This window comes from Neodiprion pinetum, chromosome 1 (genome assembly GCF_021155775.2).
Source record: "Neodiprion pinetum isolate iyNeoPine1 chromosome 1, iyNeoPine1.2, whole genome shotgun sequence".
NCBI lineage: Eukaryota > Metazoa > Arthropoda > Insecta > Hymenoptera > Diprionidae > Neodiprion > Neodiprion pinetum.
Window position 1 is genome coordinate 18,261,395 of NC_060232.1, and position 19,318 is coordinate 18,280,712.

The window sequence follows — 19,318 nt, forward strand, 5'->3', positions numbered from 1 at the left end:
ATATTTTCAAATAAATGAGCCAGTGTATGATTTTTGGGATTTTTTCCTGAATTTTCATTACGATTCCAAGAATAGCATTTGAATTACTAATTAATAAAAAATTCCATAATGATAAATGTTTATTGCGATAACAGTTTATTTTTATTTAAGAACACAATGATAGCCTAATTAGTACATAAAGTGTGTGACGTGGATTTTTCTGCACCTCGATCACTCGGAGAAAATGACCGAGAACTTACCTCGTACACAATAAATCGGCGTCCACGATGTACCCTGGACCTAAAACAATACCGCGAGATTTGTTGGGCGCCTGGCGTGATTAACACGCCTCGAAATCGGTAATGCGAAATATCGCGACCATATACTCGATAGCTCAGTACCGCGGAGAGGGGAGGGGTAAATTTTGGGTAGAGAGAGATGTAACACAAGTAAGCCAATGCGTGGTTTGGCCAAATCACTATAAAATTCCAATAATATATTTCTCGTTAGCGATGTTACAAAAAAAATTAAAAATAAAAATAATCATACGACTGCGCAAGTCGTCCTTCGCGATTCCAAATACAACGGGTTAAATTTAATCCAAAAGAAATAAGAAAGGGAGAAACAAACAAAATAAAAAAAAATGAATAAATCTAGGAGACCTCTACGGCCTTCTTGCGCTAGTCGCCGTCTTAACAATACCTTAACTCGCAAAAACCAAAAACAAAATCGGACTCGACGCGCTGCCCGCGATCGGCCTCAACTACGACGCTACTCGTCACTTAATTATAAACCGCTAAACAAAACGTAATCTAGATCATACTCGACGCGCTAATCGCAATTGTGATTAAATCTAGCTGATCTCATATTTCTACGGGCGCTAGTCGCCACCTAGCTGATGCACAATAATTCATAAACTAAATCAAAAGACATGCCTCGACGCGCTAATCGCGACCAAATTAATCACTCTAGAAAGCTTTTCTAATCGCGCGAGGGTATAGCGTATTATGACGCATCCGAGCTCCAGCCGTAGTCTCTATTCCCCCAAAGTTCACCACCCTTTTTCGTACGCAGACTCGACGAGACCCTGTGCAGCGGAATTTGGCCGCACTCAATTTCACTCCGAAATTGTTCCCCACGCGAAACCGTGACTCGACGCGAGACTTTACAAGGATCCCCTTGACTCTACACGTTATCGCGAAACTCAGGCTACGGTCATCCTCAAGGAGATCGGCAAACAGATTTCGAGCGCCACTCTAACTCTAAGATTACGTGGGCCGACCGTTTATCGGTGTGCCAATTTAACTTGCGCTCGAAATATGCCCGCAAAGAATTATAAGCGCTTACCGCTCCGCAGCCACACTAGGAATTCTCCTACTCCGGTATTGGCCATCTCACACACACGTTCGATTTCTCTTTTGCTTTTTCAATTTTTTTTTGATACGCCACCTTCGCGAACTGTCGCCAGGACTCAAGTGACGAGTCCTGCTAATCGGAGCCGCAATTCGAACATGCCCCGAACATAGGCGCCATCCATAGTCAAAGTTTTCCCGCTCGCATTGGGGTTCTCGTTACGCAATTCTTACAATCTAGCGTATCGCTATCGTTGGATTCCGCTGTCGCGGGGTGTTGATTGGCTGACCAGTCTCGTGTACCCCGTAGCTTGGCAGTGGCGTGGTGATGACTTCGCGAGGGCACCTGTCGTCAGTTGGGCGACGGAGGGGGGGGCTACGGCTCGCCGGCCACCAACGGGAATCTCGTCCGCCTTGGATTCCCTCGCGGCAGAGCTCTCCGTTGACGCTCTCTCCGTAGCCTCGTGCGAGGCCCTCCTTTCGTCGCGATCCGCCGCGATTGCCATCCAGTAACGTCGTTCTGACTTGCTGCCGATCCCCTGTCCGAAGCCGCATTTACTCGCCACCCAAAAAAAAAAAAACAAAAATCCTGAAAGGTCTTATTTGCTAAACCGGCGATGGTCCCCTCTTAGAGTCTCGGATGCGTGACTGTTGTCCTGGCGCTCTTTTTCGAAATGAGCCGCGGTCTACTCCGCGTGCTCCCTAAGTCTGTGGTCCGTCTAGAGTTCGCGGAGCCATGTGGAACGCGCAGTGAAACTGCCACGTTACAAGTGTTATATAAATAATGTGAACAACGTTATTAATTACTCTTATTAATTACATGTCACAATTGCTAATAAATTTTGAATGTTGAACAGCATTAATCGCCTAGGTTTATAATTCTTCTTAGAATTAACTAATATCATAATAATAGAAAATATTCTGAAGTTCTTACATAAGATCATAAGAAATTTTGTTCCTTTTTTTTAAATTACCAGTACTTATTGCTAATTTGGTGGAAAATTAAATGAATATCACAAATGTTGGGTGCGCATGTACTGATTTAAGTTTTCAGTGTTATTGTAAACATAAATTATTTACGTCCTCACCAGTAAAACTGCGCTTTGGCTGAGTCTGTTTATTATTATTCTTTTCATTTATTTCCTCATTACCAATAGTCACATACAAAAGTAGTAAATAATGTTTAAAATGAAATTCTTCACTTTTCAAAATGACATCTTTTATAAAATCTTTATCTCTGTCTACTCTGACTGAGCAACTACCGTTTTCCACTGGAAAATACATGAAGAGATCGCACATTGTCATAGCAGTAACTTACATTTGTACTTGGATTTGGGTGTAATATGAGTGTTTTTTTTTTAATTCCACGTTACCATTTACAAACTCCAGAAACTGCACATTACAAAGTTCACTGGCAAAATCCATAATAGATTTTTTCTGGCCAGATATCGGGCATTTAAATTCTACCAACTTTCTAATACATTCACCGTGTATGATAACTCCGTCTATACGTGTGCATAGCCAAGGCTGAATTTTGCTTACAATAACTCCAACTTTTATCACACGACAGTCATGAACGTTTTGGTATTGTTCTAGCGCGTGACTTTCATAATTTTTACCATAACAAGTGGCCTCACAATTAATTAATTTTGGGAACAGCATATTATCAATTGATTTTGTTTCACGTACTTTTATATTATGTACATTGATACTGGGCCAGATTCTTAATCTCCTGGCCATATACCACTCTTACACTTCGACTGTTCGATACTTTTACAACATAAATAAAAAATGTTCTCATCTTCCATTACAATATTTGCCTCATAAAACTCTTTCAGATTTTGGTTAATTTTCATCTCATCACTTTTATAAACTTCAAACTCTTTTTTAAAAATACAAGAGTTTTGGCGACATTCAACACAATCTTCTATTTGCAAATTAATCTCAACCTGGTCAACTAAACTTTTAACAACTTTGGTAAGACATTCGTCATTTTCTTCCGTATTAGAAGTCAAAGCAACAGCTTTCATTATTAACTTTAATGCTGACTCTCCCTTCAATTCCGAAACATCTATTGGCATAGGATCACACTTGATTTTTTTCTGGCGTCGAATACATTTCTTCAAAGTATTTTCCTTTGTAGTACTTTTCATGGGCGAACTGTCTGGCACTAGGTCCACCCCATTGCTGCTCTTTACTGGTTTTGGAGAAGCTATCTTCATGGTTGATGTAGTAAATCAGAGCCGCAATATGCTTACATCTACCACTCTGATAGTACACGCAATTACATTTTCCACTCGTAACATAACGACTAGAATCAATCTGTAAAAAAATTAAATTATTTCTTTGCGTTCTATTACATTGAAACGGATCATACGTATGCACTACGTCAAAGATTGCGAAAAAAACAGCTTACATTCAAGGATGTTATGTATGACGTCGATGTCACTGAAGTTTGACGAATTACACGAGCTTCGATGGTATAGCTCATATGATCTTGTCGTATTTCTTTCACGTCTTGGACATGTTGAACAAAAACTATTTTTTTTCCTTTTATTGCAGTTTGTGGTTGGAAAGCGACGTCGTATGTAACTGCTCCGAATTCAGTTTTGATTATTAATTTGGCCATGTTTAATTGAAAACAAAAAAAAAAATACATTTTTAACGGCACTACAGTCCTAAATAATCATCTGAAATATATATGAATTGTGTTATTTGATTAAATTTGTTTATTTCATTACTTACTTCTCGTGAAGACAATCATGTCAAAGTCTGCCGCAGGTACACCACTAGTTTCAGGTTAGCAAACGGTGTCGTGTGTGATTGCCTGAAAACCTGTTTTGATTATTAATTTTACCATTTTAGACGGAAAATGAAAAAAGGTCAACATTGTTATCAACGCTATAGACTCACATAATCGTATAGAATATATGTAAGTTACGATGTTTCATTGAAATTATTTGTTTATGTACTTACTTCTCGTAAAGATCGCAGTTTCCAGCAGTGTTGCTAGACTGAAATTCTTCGCGGTATTAGATGGCGCTACTAAACATACCAGAATGGAAAATTTTGTGCAAGAAATTTAATAGTATAAGAAATTGAGATAGAGCATCTGCGGCTAGTTTCTCGTGCTGTCGAGCTGCAATAGTGCCACCCAACTCCCTGATGCCACCTATAAGTTTACAGGTTAACCGATATGGAATACAACCATGGACGGTCAACGTCCCTGACTGTGTCACACTTACTCTAGTTGGAAAGGACGCATTTAAATGGCTAGTGAGCTGACCTAGTTAAAAAAACAAATTTTTAACGCAATTACAAAAACGTACTAGATAGGAAAAAGTCGAATCAGCGTACTAGATTCCCCTGAATCCTACTAGATCTTATTCAATTGTACAAGACTGGCAACACTGGTTTCTAGTCCGCCCTAATTGTAACCGCTAGCTGGCGCTATCATTGCTCAGCCAGCGAACAGTGAAGGCTGTAAACGATGCGAGCGCGGCTGAACGACAATTGTAGGAAAGTAAACGGCATAACAAAATGATGGAAGTGATCGCCTTAGGTGAATGTCTCCATCTTAAACCGTAAAAGAAGGGTTTCGGTCTTCATCTTTCAAAAAACTAAGTGTGAAGCTACCACGCTGAGTGTTGAGCAACTGGGATTTGCTGAAGTATGCAAAAATCATAAAAATTCCATACCCCCGAGGTGTTTTTATGCGCAACGAAATGCCCAAAAACGGACAGCGTGAAGACGAGGCAGCTGTCGTCAATCTTGACGATGTGGATGGCCCCGGGACACTCTGGGTTGCATACAAGAAACGCGGCAACGATGTTGTATATTTCAACAGTTTCGGACATCTTCAATCTCCGTCAGTCCTCGTCAAATATCTCGGTGTTGGTAGCATTAAGTATGACGATGAAAGATATCAGGATTACGATACATTCGATTGGAGACACTGATGTCCGAAATTTCCAAGGAATGATCTATATGAATATGTCACGTAATTCAATGACGTCAGGCCAACACTTGCAGTCGTGAATGATTCGTTTACGTTAACGACATCCGGAACGTCTTTGATTCTCGAAGCGCAATATTTTTCTTCGACCGAACTTGCTCTGAACAAAAATTAAACATGCTTTTCATTCACATTCCGATCACCGTTGAGACCAAGGATCACATACCGCTTCGGTGAGTCGATCAGGACGGAGACCTGGTCAATTTTCGCAGAGAAGTCATAAATGTGAGACTGCACATCAAATCGCAATAAAAGATAGGTATTATACATAACAGATTACCCAAAAAGAGTTATGTTAATGAGTCAGCATGTCTCGATCACGTCAGTCATCGAATCGATCGATTCCAGAACCGCTAACACGTCGAAACGAAGACTTCCTGATAGCTGTGGAACTCAAAGTGACACCTTTTGGAAAAGAAATTTCCGACATGTGAAACTACGATTCTGCTGTTCTGTTGTCTGCTACTTGCCATTAAGGAGGAAATGTTGAGCATTCGAACGCCTGTCATTTTTGACGAATAAATCGCGCACCAAGAAATACATGCACACAAACCGTACGCGTCGGCAACTTTCAACAACAGCGATGAGTTTCGAATCACCGTTCAACATCAGGATTTGTACATTCTATCGAGCAAGAGTTCGCTGCATATCTCGGGAAAATTGGTCAAATTGGACGGCACTGCAGCAGCGATCACAACCCTAATCAATAACGCTGTCTACCATTTTTTCGAAGATGTACGGCACGAACTAAACGCTGTAGAGATTGATAAATGCAGAAACGTCGGTCTGATCAGCCTGCTGAATGGTTTTGCGTCGCTCAACCCTGGTCAGAGTTAATTTATGGCAAATTCTGAATAGCTCGATGTTCAGGAAACGAAAAAATTAACTGATGCCGATGGCAACTTCGATGTAGTTATTCCCTTGAGCATGATATTGGGCTTCGCTGAAGACTATTGCAAGATCATCGTTAACGCAAAACATGATCTGATTCTTACAAAATCAAAAAGTGATTTAAATGCCATTGTTCAAAATCAAGAACGAAGACTTCAGAATCGTGATCGCTCAAGTGGAATGGTTAGTACCGTATGTAAAGCTCTCGAATCAACGAAAAATCGCACTGTTGAATTTTATCGAGAAAACTACATCTGTCTCCATGAGCTTCCGCAGCTTGGAGTTGTACGAATATCCGTTGCTATCGGCAATCACGAAACACGTTTGGACTGTGAAAACGTCCACCCACTTGGAGAAACCACGATTTGTGATGCTCGGCTTTCAAATGAATCGAAAAACCAAGCCCGCAAAAATGCCAGTCATCTTGATCACTGCAACATCACTGACGTTAAGCTCTCCTTGAAGTCCGAGTATCATCTGTACGGTAACCTGAGCTCAGACATGAGTGGCAATCGCTTTACATTGCTGTACGAGATATTCGCAAACTTTCAAGCCACCTATTCCGGCAAAGAACTCGATCCTTTGTTGACGAAGAGCGAATTTCTAGAGTACGAACCTTTGATTTTCATCGACTGTTCGATACAATATGAGGCTCTGAAATCGGGACCAGTAAATATTCGTATAAAATTTAAAGTTAGAAATAACTTTTCTACTGGTACATCTGCCTACTGCTTGATTTCACATGAACTTACAATTAAATATAATTTTCTGAGTGGTAGGGTGAGGAAATAGCTACAAGAACTTTGAAGGTTGCGACAGTCGATTCAGTATTTTTCACGATGGAGTTCATAGTCGACGTGCAAGAATTCAGAAGATCGGATCCCGGTTTTACACCAAGAGAGTTGGCAGTTGTGTCACTGAATGCAGATACTAACCTGTCGATTTTTCTCTTAAAACCTCTGCACAATTGTAATTCTTTACTCGTTCCATTTAAAAGCGAAAATTTGTGGTCTGTTACGGAATTATCACGGACTATCCTGGGAAGGTGGGGATTCACTTTTTCAGAAGCTTGAATTCACCTTCGAATGCGTGTCGCTGAGTGATGCTTTAACAACTGAAAAAGCTGATCAAATTAGGAGATTTGCTATGTTCCAGTTCTTGAACATCAATTTCATTTTAATTGCCTAAAACTGCAAGAGCTACTGTAACTACAACACGAAGTGCAATGACTGGAGCAAGATCAGATAATGCTAGTTTCAGTACTTCGGGCTCAATCATCTCTAAAAAACCTGTCAATATTGCGTCAGCATCTGGTACAGTCTTGTTAGTTGCGTCAACGTCTGGTACAGTTGTTCCAATTGCGTCCACGTCTCGCGTAGTTATTCCAATTGCATCGACATCTAGAAAAATTGTTTCAACTGCATCAACATCTGATACAGTTACCCCAAGTGCATTGTCATCTACGATAGTTGTTTCAAATTTATCGACATCTGATTCACCATACATTATGTGCTTCTAGAACCTTAACGAGTACCGCATCTAATTCAACTGTTAATAATATAATTTTAGGATTTATTATTTTTGAAGGCAGACAAGGGTAATACGAACGTCGTTTCAAATAATCAAACTTGTGAGGAAAACATGTTACATAAACTCTCCAACAACAATACCTATAAAGCTGTTAGATTTGATCTTACGTGTACCCTACAACAGGAAGTTAAAAAATTAACGATGGATTGGTCCAAAGGTAAACACATTTCTGATCAACTTGGACGGCAAATTTCAAAAACTGATTGTGTACCACCTAGAGGTTATGGGTTACCTAAAATTCATAAACCGGACACACTGTTCAAAATCATAGTTTCTTTCACAGATAGTCCCACCATCAATCTAGCTCGCTTACTTAGTAAATGAATTGGCAATAACATTCTCCCTCCTGCTTCACGTGTCAAAGACAGTTTTGCTCTTGTTAATGCTATCAAGAACTTTCTTCTTCTACCTGACTATGTGTTGGTTTCGTTAGATGTAGTGTCATTGTTTACCAACGTTTCACAAAATTTAGCAATTAACGCGGTGAAGCAGCGTTGGCATCAGTTGATAGACAAGGTTCCTGTTCCACTCAACGAACTTATCAAAGCATTACATATTTGTTTTAAGGCTGCCATTTTTAAATTTAATAATAACAACTAAGCTCAAACCTTTGGTTTACCTATGGGCTCGCCGCTCTCTCCAATTTTGTCGGATTTGGTTATGGATGATCTCGAACAACATTGTTTAAAAAAACTGAACTTTGAGCTTCTTTTCTACTTCAGATATGTAGATGATATAATCATTGCGGTCCCTTCTGCTAAAGTTGACGAAATGCTATCTGTTTTTAATCGATTCCATCCGGGATTACAATTTACCTCTGAAATAGAGTGCAATCGTCGAATTAGCTTTTTGGATGTTCTGATCATTAATGATAACCAGCTCATAAAAATTGACTGGTTCCATAAGGTCACCTGGTCATAAAGGTACCTAAATTTTCATTCTCACCATCCCAGATCTTACAAAATTGGAACGATTCATCAACGCAAACGTTGATAGAGCGATTCGACTATGCAGTATTGAATTTCATAACAAAAAGATGTCCTTGATTCATCAGGTACTACGTAATAACGACTATCCAACTCCGCTTAACAAACATATACATAGTGAATACAATTTCATTTTGTCGGCGATCAGTTCTAACAACAACAATGATGTATCTGTTGTACAAGTTGATCAGAAAAAGTTTGTTTCTATCCCATATGTTGCTGGCCTGTTCGAGTCTCTCAACAGAATTTTCTCCAAGTATGAGATCCACATTTTTAGAACCCCCTCCCCCCTGATGTGACGTCGCAAATTTTTCAAACCTATCCATTTATTTAAAAATAATCAAAAGGAAACAGTTATTTTCGTATTTTTCTTATTTTTATTAAATAATCTTTAATAAAATCAACATAGAGTCAAATATTTATGATAACAGAAAGAAGAAACGACTAGTTAGAAACAAAAAGCGATTAATTATGTTAATTGAAGAAAAAAAACTTAATCGTCTTGTGTCCATGGACTTTGGACCCACTCCTTTTTATGAGCTATTATTGGTGAATCAGGCACTTTATTTTCATTTATTATTAATAAAAATATCGAACAAGTTGGAAAATTTTTAAAATTTTCCAATCACATATAAATTTCGTGTTTTAGTATTTTAAATTTTAACATGTGACGTCCCAAAGCTTTTGACCCCCCCCCCCTCCCCGCCCCTTGTCAAACTATGTCACATTACGATGATACCGATGAATATCAAAGTATACTACCTGTTGTTAGTGACAGTGAGGACAGTGAAAGCGAAGATTAGAGAACAGTTTTATTCCGCTGATTCATGGCTCTAATACATGTACCTGTTATTTTGAGTATTTTAAAATACCTACTACTATTGTAAAAAACGTGTCTTAATATATAGAAGTACGTGTCTTGAAGTTAAACTTCATCACGTATTTTTCTTCTTTTTCCAGTTTTCCCTCCCTCTTCGTCGTATGTCATTCGTGTATGTACATACATGTATGTAATGTATATGCGTGTGTGTAGAGGATTAGTAAGTGAACTTCAGGGTGTTGCCTATGCCTCGAAGAGCGCGCGCGAACAGAGACTCACGATTTTCCTTCTCATTACCTCATTTTTGAAGATAATTATGTTCTTAGGGCGTCGATTTGAAGATAAAAAATAGATCTGTGTCGCCTGTTTTGCCGAATTTTCGATTTCGCTTTCAGATTTGCGAAAAACGTACTTGAAAGTACGTTATCTTTGAAGTGAGACACAGCGGACAGTGAATTTTTTTTCAAAATTCGGCAAAATAGGCGACACAGATCTATTCTTTATCTTCAATATGACTACCTAAGAACCAAATTATTTTCAAAAATGAGGAAATGAGAAGGAAAATCACGAAGCATGAGACAGCAAATTTTTCGCGCAAAAGGCGGGCGCCTGCTAGCGCCACGACCGCGTTGACCGGCGACCATGCAAATTACAGGCGAGGAGAGTAGACTCAAACTCCCCCCACTACAATTCCCCTTCTTCGAATCCTCGTCGCTCGGCACGTGGATAGTGTTCCGCGCTTTTATTTTTGTTCGTGTTTTTCTACAGTGTTTTTCATTATTTCGAGTCGGTATTTATTCCCGCAATGGCTAAGAAGAGAAGGAACCTGTCTTTGAAGAAGAAGATAGAGACCCGGCATAAAGATTTTGGCAAATTTCAGGAAAAATTAGATAAATCGAATTGTTTATATGATTGATGTCGCATCCTCTCCGACTTCGAGATTCTATCACTTGAGTACGAACAATCGCAGGGCTCTAATCTAAGAAGGTACTTTCAAGAGCCGATATTGCTGTTCATAATAGCAGTATAAATTCATTCTCAAGTTTTTAATACATACGAAAATATAAACTAGAATGCGTTGTGACGTGTGGTACTAGCCCGGTTTGCATTAGTCGCTAAAATATGTCATCAATTCGTTACGTGATCAGATTAAATGATCCAAATCACTATTCGGCAATTTGCATTAGTGTTTACACTTTGTCGATCATAAGAAATATTCTCATCACTTATTGTGACTACCTAAGTATCCAAGGTAAAATGACAAGGTATCTGGCAGAATTTTCCATACGAAGTGAATACAGCGCGTACGTATTAGGCCATTAAAATACACGCGTTTTGTTTTTAGAAATAAACTTGACGTAATTCTGAGGTAATCATACATGCATACATTACCTACAAAACTGCCACCTACAGAACTGTCATCAAATCAGATACTACTGCTAAGTATAATTCATTGAGAAACTAATGATGATTTTGATATACTATAACCAATGATGACAAAAAAAAAATTTAAATCAATATTGAAATTGAATGAAAAAAAACGAAAATTTTGAGTGAAAAAAAAATTGGAGTACGTGGTACTTGGCGGGCTCATGTTTATATTGCCATTACAACATTGATATAGCTCGACTTGTGTTTTCTTGTGCTTGTTTTGAAAAGGCCCGCCATGTACCACTATCTCAAATTTTTTTTTTTCAATAAAAATTTTGATTTCAATATTTTTTTTTTGTCATCATTAGTTATAGTATATTAAAATCATCATTAGTTTCTAAATAAATTATACTTGGCAGTAGTATCTGATTTGGTGACAGTTTTGTAGGTGGCTGTTTTGTGGGTGGCTGTCACAATAATATACTTGGCGAAAGGTTTTTGCACCAGAGGTGCTTTTTGGGAATATCAGTATTTTTTGTCGGATTTCGCTTGAACATTCAACAATTTTGATCGCTCGCTGCGCTCTCTCGATACATTTTTGGGATACAGAATTAATATTTGAGACGAAAATAATCAGTGGAAAAGCCAAGTTAGAGCTTTCTCATAATTACATGTATCAGGTCCAAGGTCTTCTACACATTACGAATAGGAAGTGGTGCTATTTTATAGTTTGGACGCGAAAGGGATTGATTTTTGATAAAATAAAACGTGACGATGAATTCTGGACCGAAAAAATGGAGAAATTAGCAGATTTCTTTTACTTTTGTTTGTTACCCAAGATCGTAGATTTTAGATGCGCCCGACAACTCTCAACACGCGAACTCCCTCAAATCATCGAAGCCCAGATAAGGCCGCGCGTAAGAAACAGTAAATTCACGACCGACAGACGACAAAAAACTGTAATATAAATGTATGTACATATGTACTGTAACGCTAAATTCTGTTACCCTCGGATGAGGACTTACCGTTGACACTTTGGCGCGATTCTCTACTGTGACGGCTTAGTAGAGAGCCGTGGTAAGAGTCAGTCGGTCACCCGCCGGTCCAGGAATAACACGTATAAGTTTGGTAACGCAACATTGTCTGATTTCAAGTATATCGTCGTGTATCCCTTCGAACGAGCATATTTTACGTTTACCATAAAAGCGACGAACCCTGTAAGGGAAGTATCAAGTATAAAGGAACCCGGGGCCGACTCAACACTGTACTACGACAAATAAAGAAAGAAAGATAAGTTCCTAAGTATTTATTTTATAGTAACAAATGGATCTGTTACAAATGGCGCCCGAACAATAGACGTGATAGAAAACTTAGGCTTTCTATTTAGAAGAACCTTGATATAATTGTGGAATATTAATTGTTTTATGTAAATTGTATTATTATATGTCACTAAATCAAAACACACCAATTACCAGGTTGAGGTCAGGAGTGATACCTAAGAGGCTATCCATAACAAATAGTACAGAAAAGGAGAAAAATAAGAGACACAAGAGATCAGCGACCATGGAGAAGGAATTACAGGAGTTGAGGGCACAACTTCAAAACATGGCGGATTTACAAAGGCAGATTGAAGAGCTCAGAAGTAATCAAAACAAAGAGAAAGAGCTAAGTACTGAAGTTAGACAGTTGAGGTCAATCAGTGAACAACAAACTAGAGAAATAGAACAATTAAGAAATTTACCTGCGATAGATAATGGTAATTTGTTGGTGCAAGGATTGATGAGTAGTTTTCAACAAGTAAAAATTGATATTAAATTAGAATCTTTTTCCAATGAGGAACAATCAAATCCAGTTGAATTTATCGAAAATATGGAAAGTTATTTTGAGTTAAAAAATGTGTCTGAAGCGCATAAATTGATCGTTGTAAAAAGTGCATTGGAGTCGAGAGCAAAAATATGGATGGAAGTCAATTCACATTTAGTAAGAAATTACACAGATTTCAAACAGGCATTTTTAGCTGAATTTTATTCTATACCAATACAAGTAAAGTTGAAAAGAAAATGGAGTTTGCGTCGGTACAAGAATCAGGATGATAATTTGATAACGTATTTTATGGAACAATCAAAGCAAGCGAGATATTTTATCCCAAAATTAGAACAATTTGAAATTAATTACACAATAATACAACAAATGCCTTGGCGTGTCAGAGATGCGCTTGCTGCGGTTGATTTTTCAGATACAAAAAGAGTTATACAAGCACTAAGTCATTTGGATTTAGGGCATGAAGAACGTGAGAAGGAAAAACGTAGAATGTTCAATCAAAATAGCCGAACGAGCAACGTTAGAAACATGAGTTTACAAAATCACAATCAAGGGACCAGTTGTGGAGAATCAGGATACAGGCGTCGCCAAACAAATTTTAGGATACCAGATTTCAGACAACCACCCCCAAACCATAGTACTCTAAATCAAGGGTCTAATGCATGTCGCAATAACCAGCCAAATTTAAACTAGCTAGCAACGCGATGAAAAAAGGTCCAACATCGGGTTGCCAATTTTATGATTATACTGAGGACCTCTCTTGGGATGTACTAAAGGGACCGGAAGATGAAAGAATAAATCCAACAAAATCGAACCATTATAGTCCGCATCTTTCAGCCTCCATTCTTGATCATAGAACTTCAGTATTGATTGATACAGGCAGTCAGGTAACGGGTATTTCAGAAAAATTGTACCTGCAACTAGGGAGTTCACACAGGTTAAATGAGCTACCAGTAAGCAATGTAAAAATCTTATGCGCGATTGGAAGAAGAACTACGCCTGTAAAACGGCAAATTTTAATCGACGTCGTTATTGGGGATCAAGTAATTCGTACTGCATTTTTGGTTATCCCTAATTTGATTAATGATGTAATTTTCGGTAATGATTGGCTCGTGTACAATAAAGTAATGATAGATTACAACAAGCAGTCTATTAGTATTAATAAAGTATTAGTCGATTCGTCGAAAGTTTCGTACGAATGTGATTCTGTGGAAAAATTGCGATCTGTTACCGTGGATGACGATATGTATATTAGGATAGTACAATGTAATCGAAGTGAAATGGATTCAAAGCCAGATATGAACATAGGTGTAGAAAAAGATAAAATTGATGATCAGGAAGTAATAATTGACAATAATGTGAAAGACAATATTGATATGTTAATAAAGAGTGCGCAAGAAGCATTATGTGATGATGTAACGTTGAATAAGAATGAAATTGATTATGATTTAAAATTGATGAATGTTGAAGATAAATGCAGTTATGTAGAAATCCATTATGATCCAATTGTTTTTAAAAAATCGTTTGACAATGTACAAAATATGACATTGGCATGCCAGAAAGTAGATGAAAATCTAACAAAAAATGTGAGAAGCGCAGTGAGAAAGCTAGAACAAGATAGCGATCACAATTTTTTCAAGGAAGCACAGACGATCGTGGCTAGCCTTACGAGATTAAACGATGAAGAGAAGAGATTACTGTTTACTTTGCTGATAAAACATCAAAATTTGTTTTCTGATACGGCCAGTTGTACCACCGTATATGAACATAAAATTAAACTTATTAGGAATAAAACATATGTTAGAAGATCGTATCCAATACCACTGAAGTTGAGAGATGCTGTAGACATAGAGATCAAGAAAATGCTCGAAGCAGGAATAATAGAGAGATCAGTGAGTCCTTATTGCAATCCGGTAAGAGTAGTAACAAAACAAAATGGCCAAATAAGGATATGTTTAGATGCACGTTACCTTAACCAAATTATAGAATCCGATAATGAAATGCCCCCACCTATAGAAGAATTACTACGAAAATTCGATGGTGTAAATTATATGACCACGACCGATTTAACTCAAGGATATTGGCAGATACCACTAGAAAAGTCTTCAAGACAGTTCACAGCCTTTTTACACAATAGCAACCTGTATCAATTTCGAAGAGTACCATTTGGGTTAAAGACAGCCGGCAGTGGTTTCATTAGAGCGCTGAATATGACAATGGGTAATGATTTTGAGGAATTTTTAACTTGTTATGTTGACGACTTACTGATAGCTTCGTCTACCTTTGAACATCATATACACCATTTGGATCTAGTATTTGATCGTCTGAATCAATATAATTTTAAACTCAGATTAAGCAAATCACTTTTTTGCAAGGAGTCGGTACCTTTTCTTGGTTTTATTCTTTCATCAGCGGGGGTAAAACCAAATCCTGAAAAAATATCAGCCATATGTAATTTTCCACCACCAACAAATCGTACAACCTTGCAGCGATTTTTGGGTATTTGTAATTTTTATAGACAGTTCAGCCGAAAACACTCAAATTATGTTCAACCATTTAGAGAACTACTTGAAAAAGATAGTGCATGGAAATGGCAGGAAAGACATCAAATAGCGTTCAAAAATTTAAAGGAAAACTTTGTAAATTGCGTCACATTAAAACATCACAAGAAAAATGAGACGTTTAGAGTACAAACAGATGCGAGCGATGCAGGTATCAGTGGAATATTATACCAAATAGATGAAAAAGGGCATCAGTACATTATATCACTGGTGAGTCGTTGTTTATCGAAAGCCGAACTAAACTATTGTACTACAGAAAAAGAACTGTTGGCAATAGTATATGCGGTGACCAAATTCCGAATTTATCTGTATGGAAGTCATTTTCAAATTATAACTGACCATCTAGCACTAACATTTCTACAAACGACACCTTTTCTGAACTCACGTCTAATGAGATGGAGTTTATTATTACAGCAATACGCGTTTGACATAAAACATTGCAAGGGAATAGATAATTTAGTAGCTGACTTTTTCAGTAGAAATCATGAGGACCAACAAAATAACGTAAAATCAAATGAATTACTGGTGTCATTTTTAAGTAATCAAATTAGCATTGACCCAGAGAATATTACCAGTGAGTATGTTATCGCAGCTATAGCAATGGATGCGACATATAAGAAAGAAATGAAACAATTAGGACAACTGCAATATCAAGATGGCAGATTAAAGTTAATAATTGAATTGATAAGAAGTAAAGGAGACAACGCCCAGTTCAAATTATTTCATGACATACTATTTTCCCTAAACAGAACAAGTAATCGGTGGACTATCGAAGTACCAGAAAAATTGGAATTAGTAATAACCAGTACGACTCATGAGAAGTTAGGCCATGCGGGAACGTACAAAACTACACAATATATTCGAACTTTTTTTAATTGGCCAAAGATGAGAAGGTGCATAAAGAAATATATTAGGGAATGTGATGTATGTCAGCGTGTTAAACCAATATCATATAGTATGCAAGGAGAGTATAAATTAGTTTATGCAGAAAAACCAAATGACTTAGTGACAATAGATTTTTATGGACCGTTGCCACGATCTATAGGAGGCGTACAGTACTTATTAGTTGCCATCGACGCATTTTCAAAGTATGTCAAGTTGTATCCATTGAAGAAAGCTACAACGCAAGCTAGTTTAAATAAAATCTTAGATCATTATATCATCAATGTTGGAAAACCTAAAGTGATTCTGTCCGATCATGGAACACAATTTACAGCTAATAAATGGAAAGTTAATTTAGAAAAAGAGGGAATTCAAGTAAAGTTTTCTTCAATTCGTCATCCTCAATCGAATCCAACTGAACGTGTTATGAGGGAAATAGAAAGATTATTTAGAACATTTTGCTCTAGTCAACACACAGCATGGGCAAGACACGTCAAGACAATTGAAAGGTTATTGAATATTACAACACATCATTCGACATCTTTCACACCATACGAACTGCAATTTGATAAGAAACCTCATGATGAAATTCAAGACTTAGTTAAATTCCCAACCACAGTAGATACAACCATGGAAACGAAAACAGCTTTAGCAAAAAACCAAATCCGAAAGAATTTTGAGCGACGCAAGCGCAATCAGAGAGGAATTTCAACCGTGAAGTTGAGTTTAGGAGACCTGGTTTTATTAAAAGTTCCTTATCCATCTTCTGCAATTGATGAAGTGACTCATAAATTCTTTGAACTCTATCAAGGTCCCTACCAAATAGAGCGGGTTATAAATGAAAATGCTTATAGATTGATAGATATAAAGCAAAATAACAAAATCATAGGAACATATAACCGTTGTAGTTTAAAAAAATACCATCAATCTACCCACTAATGAATAATCATGATGATAACAAAAGCCATGATAAAATTTGAAATGTTAAATACTGTAATTCCATCTACCATAAAGCGATCTTTTGAATAACAAAAATGCATGACTAGAATAAGGTGTGACGAATGGTATGAAATATTGACAGCAACAAGTTTGTGAAGATTAATGTATCGACGGGGGTATCAAGTGCCCAAAATTATGTAAAAAAAAAAAAAAAAAAAAAAAAAAACAAAATAGTTGTAAGGAATGGATGATTATAAATGAAAGATGGGTGAATGAATTAATTTTAGAACTATGTCAATAATGATTTTGAATTTGGATAATTATTAAATAAGTTATCTGTATCAAAATCAAAGAGGGGCAATGTGACGGCTTAGTAGAGAGCCGTGGTAAGAGTCAGTCGGTCACCCGCCGGTCCAGGAATAACACGTATAAGTTTGGTAACGCAACATTGTCTGATTTCAAGTATATCGTCGTGTATCCCTTCGAACGAGCATATTTTACGTTTACCATAAAAGCGACGAACCCTGTAAGGGAAGTATCAAGTATAAAGGAACCCGGGGCCGACTCAACACTGTACTACGACAAATAAAGAAAGAAAGATAAGTTCCTAAGTATTTATTTTATAGTAACAAATGGATCTGTTACACTACTTATCCGCAATATCAAACTATAACAAAATAATTACGTTGGGCGCCAGACGCGTTAGCGTCGATTTTCAAACAATAATGCAAATCAATAAAATTAACACAAAACCGTACAAAAGAATTAAATAGAGAACCCGTTGTATGGCTGGCTAGGCACAGGTACGATCGCGTACATCCCGGTAGAGTGGCGGAATTCAAGGCAGCTAACAGTAATTCCAGAATCAAAGAAAATAACAAAATAAAGAATAAACTCCAGTCAAAAGGAAAATGAACAGGTCAATCGATCATATATTGTCGAGAAGGTTACATGATTGAGACAGGCAAATAAGATGGTATCGACAGCGGTAGTTAATAAAATACATAATCGTTGTTCACAAAAATTTCGGTAGAATAGCAGTAAACGGTAGCTTTAAAACGAGAGACGGTAGTTAACAGAGAAAAATGGACGTAGGTCGGGAGATGCGATATAATGCAAGAGTTGACTTGAAACTACACGTCACTGGGCGACGTGATCTTACCCAAGTTGCAAATGACGCTACGAAAATTGTTATTCTGTCAATTAGAACGAGAAAACTTTACTGCGATCGGTGGAAAACAACGTAACGATAGTTCGGTAGATGATACGACAAATTTACCATAAATTATAACCAGTATGAGAGATTGACATTCAGTAACAATTTACCAAGTCGGCGAACGATCGACTAGATAGCCCTCGGTAGAATTATTCATAAACGGTAGATTCGATAATTTGTAATTATTACGTACTTGTGGAATTGAATAATGAATTCCTAAACATAACTTTTGAGAGAATACAAAATACAAAATTATGAGAGAGTGAGAATTTCGGAGAGTTGACAAAATAGAGAAATACACTAAAATACACCGCAATACAAAAGAATAATTCACAGAACTTAATTTAACAAAATACGGAGAAATAAATAACAGGCAAAAATAGTATAAAATTGCCAATAGCAATAAAGAAAAAGTGCGGTAATATCTAGGGGTGATTCTACGCTCGCTTGTACTCCAAGGAACTCGATATATGATACAATAGTCACAAAAATAAATAAAAATATAATAAGCGATAACAGAAATAAAATATAAAGCACACTGCTATTACAAAAAGAGTATGGAATGAAATATAGAGCCAATAGGGCTCAAAGTACGATAGAAGGTACAGAAGCAGGCTAATAGAGATTCACAATTAATCAGAAAAATCATAAATACAGAGAAATAATTATTCGGCAGTTACGAGGTCGCTCAGATACGAAAATAATAAATTACTGAAATCATGCAGTCACACGGCGGCTTACTGCAACTCTAGGCCGTGGACCATGATTCACACAAAACTGGCATCACACGATGCAACCAAGAAACAGTAAATATAATATTAATGACCGAAATCATGCAGCCACACGGCGGCTTACTGCAACTTTAAGTCGTGGACCATGATTCACACAAAGTCGA